Below are 5,970 nucleotides of genomic sequence, written 5' to 3'. Positions count from 1 at the left end.
TCATGATACCCCGCTGTATATCGGTGAAAATCAACAGCTTGCCAAAGTGCAACCCCAAGTTTCACACACACTGAGACTAACTTTGGTCAGGCCCAGTAGATAAAAACTTAACATGAAACGAGTTTTAATACAAGAGTGCATAAGCATGTTACTATTAAATATTTCTGTGTAACTCTTGCTTTTAAAAAATTTTCATCAGGCCATACAGCGCCCTCTCCTGACAAATTATATCAGCTGTAAACAAACACCAACTTTCCGGTTCGATTGTCTTGTCGGCGTTGTGGCTATGCGGGCAGTATCCGCTCCAGTATTTCTTTTGAGGAAGGAGGAATTTAGTCTGGGAACTTCGCTTCAGATTCGAGGATGAGGTCGCCCTGCTGCTCTGGGGCTTTGGGTGGCAGGAGGCATTCGCCTGGGATTCTCAGTTTCAATAACGTCATCCTTGAAGCCGGTGGGATGGTCCTGTGGTCCAGGGTCGGAGCATTACCGGTACATTCACAGAAATGCCTCTCTCGGGGTGATATTTGCTCGGTGGATAATGTCTGAGCCTTCCCACTAAAGACTAGATGGGGTTTATCTTTCAGAACAAACACTAGATCAGAGTGGATGTTTGTGGGTGTTTCATCTCCTTCATTAGGGAAGGTAATATTCGTACCCTTTCTTGATTTCTATGTTAATATGATCTCGTCCTTCGGAGTGTGCATTTCTGCCGTCTGTATTTAAGCGCTTTCAGAAATCTTCATTTACTGCTGCGGCCAGTGTAGATTTCATCAAGATGCCTTTTAAGCTCACGCACTACTGGAGGGTCTTGCTTTTTGCTGATGTGATCATGTCCTCGCCGAGCCCACGGAAACCCCGTTACCTAATCCACCGGCCCCCATCCCAAAGCTGGCAAATGTGTCATTAACGTGCATGGCCTCTATCGTTCTGTGCACTGAAGAACGTATCAAAAGGATTGCGGTCTCTGAAGAACTGTGAAAACATAGCATGAGGATCGCAGTGAAGTGTAACTGAATGACGGGTCATTAAGGTCCACCGAGCCCGCCACCCATGCCCTTCATAATTATCTGCACCGTACTTGTCGAAGAACTCTCGTTTTTTGGGGTCACTAACAACGTCTGAAGCAGCCTGGCTCCTTGTTTTTGTCAGGGTGGTAGCGCAGTGCGCCTGCTTGCGATATGTTGCTTTTTTGACCTCCTCTTCTCAGGCGCCAATGCGTGCCAGGGCTAGGCTTTTGCACTAATTAATCTTTTTACCCATGGTTGCTAAAAAAAAAAAATCACACCTCTGTCACATTATCATACAATCAAGTAAAGTATAGTTTTATGCGAGCATCAAACCTCACACTTCCAGATACTAACAATACGCAAAACTGCTTATTTTACCTGAATGTGAGGCTCGCGTCGACACAGACTACTGCTTGCAGAGGCTGAGTGACGTTTCGGCCCCACAGCCAATCACTGGCTAGACCCCAGTCATGGGCTGCTAGCCAATCAGATGCAGCCAAAGGCTCTCTGCAAGCTTCTGATTGGCTGTGAGCCCAAGAGTGCCCACAGCCTGTTGTCTACTTGTCCGTCGGACGTAATAGACAATAAATCTTCTTGCCCATCAACAAAAACAACATGGTTCGGGCGTCGGGCGATAGGATTCCCCCACCCCTGAGGGCGTCCAAGTGGGACGGCAGAAAAAGAGAAAAGTCTACGTCACAGAATGCTCTTTCCCAATGGCTGGCCACTGTTTAGCATAAACGGTGACGCCGGCAAATGGGAAAGAGGGATGGGGCTTAATGACAGATACTCAACGCCCCTCTAAATCATAAAATCTCGCCAGCGAGACTGCGCATGCGCAGCCTACGCAGGCGAGACCTAAAAACAGGCTGGCAAGAGTTGCCTCACAGTGGATGGCCCTTTGCAAAGGTTGCCTAGTCACCTTTCTGTTGTTTATTACTGTCTTTGGATGTTAAACTGGTACTAACAAGGTGAAATCTTCCCTAGACAATGTGAACATCTGTGAAAATGACAATTATGAAGTAAAACTGTGTCACATTACAACGCACATATTTCCAGTGGCCCTGCATAGTTTTTCGACAGGATCCACCATGTTGAGAATCTCTTTTAGGAAAACACAAAGGTGATGGGTGGAATGTTTACAAAAGGGTCAGCCACTGGCAGTTGCTTGGGATTGCCTTCCTGTCCACCATTTTTCAACGACTTTGCCACTTCCGATAGAGACCAGCACAAGAAAAAGAGCTTTAGTCCTGCTCCAGTAGGAACAGTTCAGTCTAAACTGCTAGGCCATTTCCCCTCTCAATGCGAACACAAGCAATTTCAGACCAGTTCTGTCCTGGTTAGGCCTAATCAGTCAAGTGCAGCTTGAGTCCTGTAGCACAGAAGCATGGGTCGAGGGCCTCTTTTTGCCATTTGTGGAATCCCTTTATGGGCATTGTTGGGAAAAGTAGCATTAGAGAAGTGCATATGACTTTGAAGGTTTTAGGTCAAAGTTCTTGAATGTACTGGTGTACATACTTATGGTAGGACCAACGGTGGCAATATTGCCAAAGGAAGGATGAGACTGAAATCGATGATATCTCCAAATATTAAGTTTGTTTTTGTGACCACTAGTCCCCTTGAGCCAACTTTGGTTTGCCGAGTGCTTAGGACTAGCTGATGGAAATCAAAAGCATCAAGGTTAGTGAGAAAATATACTTTCTCATCTAATGCTGGTTTGTCAAATCAGTCAATGAGATATCCTAAGATACAAATGTTTAAGTGGTTGATTGTAATGTACAACACTGAGTGCAAGAGAGCCTGAGCGGAGGCTAGGGTTTGGGGTATGCTGAACAGATGAGAAGGAAGGAGGCAAGACAATTGAGGATGGTATGTAAACAATAATGCAGGTGGTCTGTAGAGTGTAAAAAGTTATCAAGGCCACCAATAGCCCTCTACTGCTCTTTATTTGGACAGTTTCTGAGCAAGGTTAAATACCCATCAGGGGTTGCCTCATTTAGTGTGGTACAACATTATCTCTTAGCCAAGTTTCAGTGATGTAGAGGAAATCCAGGTTGAGACTGAGGATTTGAGAATGGACGTGGATATGGGATTATTTTTATTGCATGTGATGTAAAGGATAAAAAGATGTATTGATGGTGTTGAGGAATCTAGTGACTTAGTTAGGCAGAAGTCAGTAGATCGGAGTTGTGAAAGGCTTTGATTGATCCAGTGAGTATGTCAGCAGAAGTTGGTTTATTGGTTCCTCTTCTCCGATTGTTAGGCTAGGATACAGATAGATTGCTGGGGATTTCTCAAGGTCTAGACCTTAGATTGCCATAGTTCAGCTGGCTGTGCTTGTGGCTGTTCTTGTGCATGCTCTGGATGGTATGGTAGGTGACATGATATTGGTGATTGGTTTTGCAGGGACGGGAGGCAGGGATGTTGTAGAGGTGGTGACAGTGTACCTTATTTATTTTAGGGACAGGAGGCAGGGATGATGTAGGGGTGGTGACAGTGTACCTTATTTATTTTAGGAGCTTTATATAGCGCTTGCATGTGACCTTAAGATCACTTCAGAGCACTGTAAAACATAAGGCAACAGAACTACATTTTATAGGAAGAGTAGAGTATATTATAAGATAGGAAATCAATGGGGAGGATGAAACAATAGCTTAGGGTTATGTCTACAATTATATTAACGAGTCAGATAATAAAGGAATGTAGAATAACATGGATAGGTCTAAGAATGTAAAGGCATACTGAAAGTTTTTCTCAAAAGTAACTATTTAAGCTATGAATTGTAGGTACTTCAATTAGGCAAGACTTAAAGCTTAACGGATGACACAGTCCACTAGGGCAGTTGAGTCCACCACTGTAATGGACTACCATCCGCCAAATTTAGAGATCACAGCTGGGCCAGAAATGATCTCTGCACCTTGATGGGAACTGCTATCAGGAAAGTTCCTGTCAAGATACAAAAAGTTGGGTGAGTGGCCAACATCGGGTTTGACAGCTGTTCACCAACCTTTAATAAAGTTAAAACGAACTCCCAAAGAGGGAGATTGTTATACAAACTCTCAAAGTGGGAGTGTCTTATTGAAAAATAAAACAAATAACAAAATCAGCCCCACACCCAGTGAGTTTTCTGCGCTGGACAGGGGGGGGGGTATCATTTGTTTTTTTCTGTCTCTCATCTGATGAAGATGGACACCAAAAAAGACATCACATTGCCCACTCTAAATAGGGCATGTGTTGTAATGTCCTTTCTCTGCTTGCCACTATTCATTGTACTGTGGGAGGAAGAAGTTTTTTTATGGATGGACCCAACAAGTGCTCCACTGACAGAAAGCTGACAGTTGGCCCAACTCTAAATGAGGCTGAGAAGAAAAGCTACAGGTTAGCAACCACAGAAGCTCTTCAAGATTATCTTACCAGGAAATGGCTAATCACAAACAATAAAGGTAGTGTGGTAAGATTACTAAGGCAATGTACATGATTCATGCATAATTGTGGTGTTTTTTAGATTTATTTAACATAGACTGGTCGTAGGGCCAATAAATAATTTACTGCTCAATAGCATTTTTGAATGAGAAGAAAGAGTATGGAAAAAGTATCAAAGTGGCTAATACATATTTTACATATAGGAAATGGTAAAGTGTGACTGCATTGTCTCAAAAACCTAATACAAATATTGGTTCTTAGTGACCTAAGGATGTGGACAATCAATATCTCACCCAGACAGGTAATCACCGATCTACAATAGTCATAACATAAAGGCTCTGTAAGTGTTAAGAGTGGACTAATAGTTGTGGATAGATCTGTGACATCAATAGTTTAGATTATCTTGTTCTTCCAATCATTCAAGCAAAGCAGCAAAGTCCTCAGGCTCCATTTGTATTCCTATTGCCATACTGAATTAGAATTCAACTTTTTGGGCCAAACAGTTACCTCATCTTCTTTTGGAAATTGTCCAAACTGAGATATTGCCTTACTCCAGGAAGGGAAGTCATATGGATCCTAAACACAAAGAGGATTCCAGTGATTGGCCAAGCAAATGTTGATTAATCACACCGCTAGACTGAGAAGGCATTCTTTTTTTTACCACATTTGACAAACTGGATGTATCAAAATCATATGCACCTTATTGACCAAATAGGATTGAGAGGTGGTTCATGCACAATAGATAACATATACTTTCTTGTACTGGTTTAGATCTAAATTGATTTCTCATATAATCCAACTAGACTTTCGCCCTTATTCGGTCAGAAAGGTATCGCTGAGACTCTTATGTCACATACTTTAATGACAATCCTTCATATCATTTAAACTCACCTTGTTTTCATCCATTTGGATTCCCTTTTGTGAAATTATATATCCCAAAAACTCCACTGTGGAAGTAGGGAAGGCACATTTATCCATCTTGGCAAATAGATGGTGATTTATTAATAATGGTATGACTGCCCTAACATGTTGTATGTGGTTTCTGAGGCATCGGAATACATTAGATTATCATCCAAGTAGAACATACAAAATACATGTAAAAATCCTCGCAACATTCTGTCGATAATATATTGAAATACACAAGAATGCTGCAGAGCCCTAAAGGCATGACCTGACACTCAAATAATCTAAACTTAGTCCGAAATGCAGACTTCCATTTAGCATCTTGAACTCTGACAAGGTGGTAAGCCACCTTAAGATGTATATTTGTGAATATCTATGTGTTTTGGATCTCATGCAGCAAGACAGAGATCAATGATAACGGATTATATTGAGGGTGCTATAATCAATAGACGTTCTTAATTCACACCCTTTTAGGCACAAAAACAGTGGAAAAGAGGCAGGTGATTCTGGACATCTTCTTATTAAATAAATCCCTGAATTCACCTTAACAAGAAGGTAAAAAATCATAAAACCAACGCCTGAAGTGATAGCATACCCTGCAAGGATAGTTCTCAGAATTATCATAATAAACATGACA

The 5,970-nt window shown here is 42.0% G+C and overlaps 1 pseudogene; it reads right to left on the bottom strand.

Moving 5' to 3' along the window:
• Positions 1-284: 284 nt before the first annotated feature.
• LOC144784089 (dnaJ homolog subfamily B member 1 pseudogene) lies at positions 285-5,408 on the bottom strand (annotated as a pseudogene).
• Between the last annotated feature and the right edge of the window lie 562 nt (positions 5,409-5,970).

The sequence above is a fragment of the Lissotriton helveticus genome, chromosome 10 (assembly GCF_964261635.1).
Source record: "Lissotriton helveticus chromosome 10, aLisHel1.1, whole genome shotgun sequence".
In the NCBI taxonomy this organism is placed as follows: domain Eukaryota; kingdom Metazoa; phylum Chordata; class Amphibia; order Caudata; family Salamandridae; genus Lissotriton; species Lissotriton helveticus.
The sequence above is the reverse complement of the archived record's forward strand: the minus strand, read 5'-3'. Positions and strand labels throughout refer to the sequence as shown.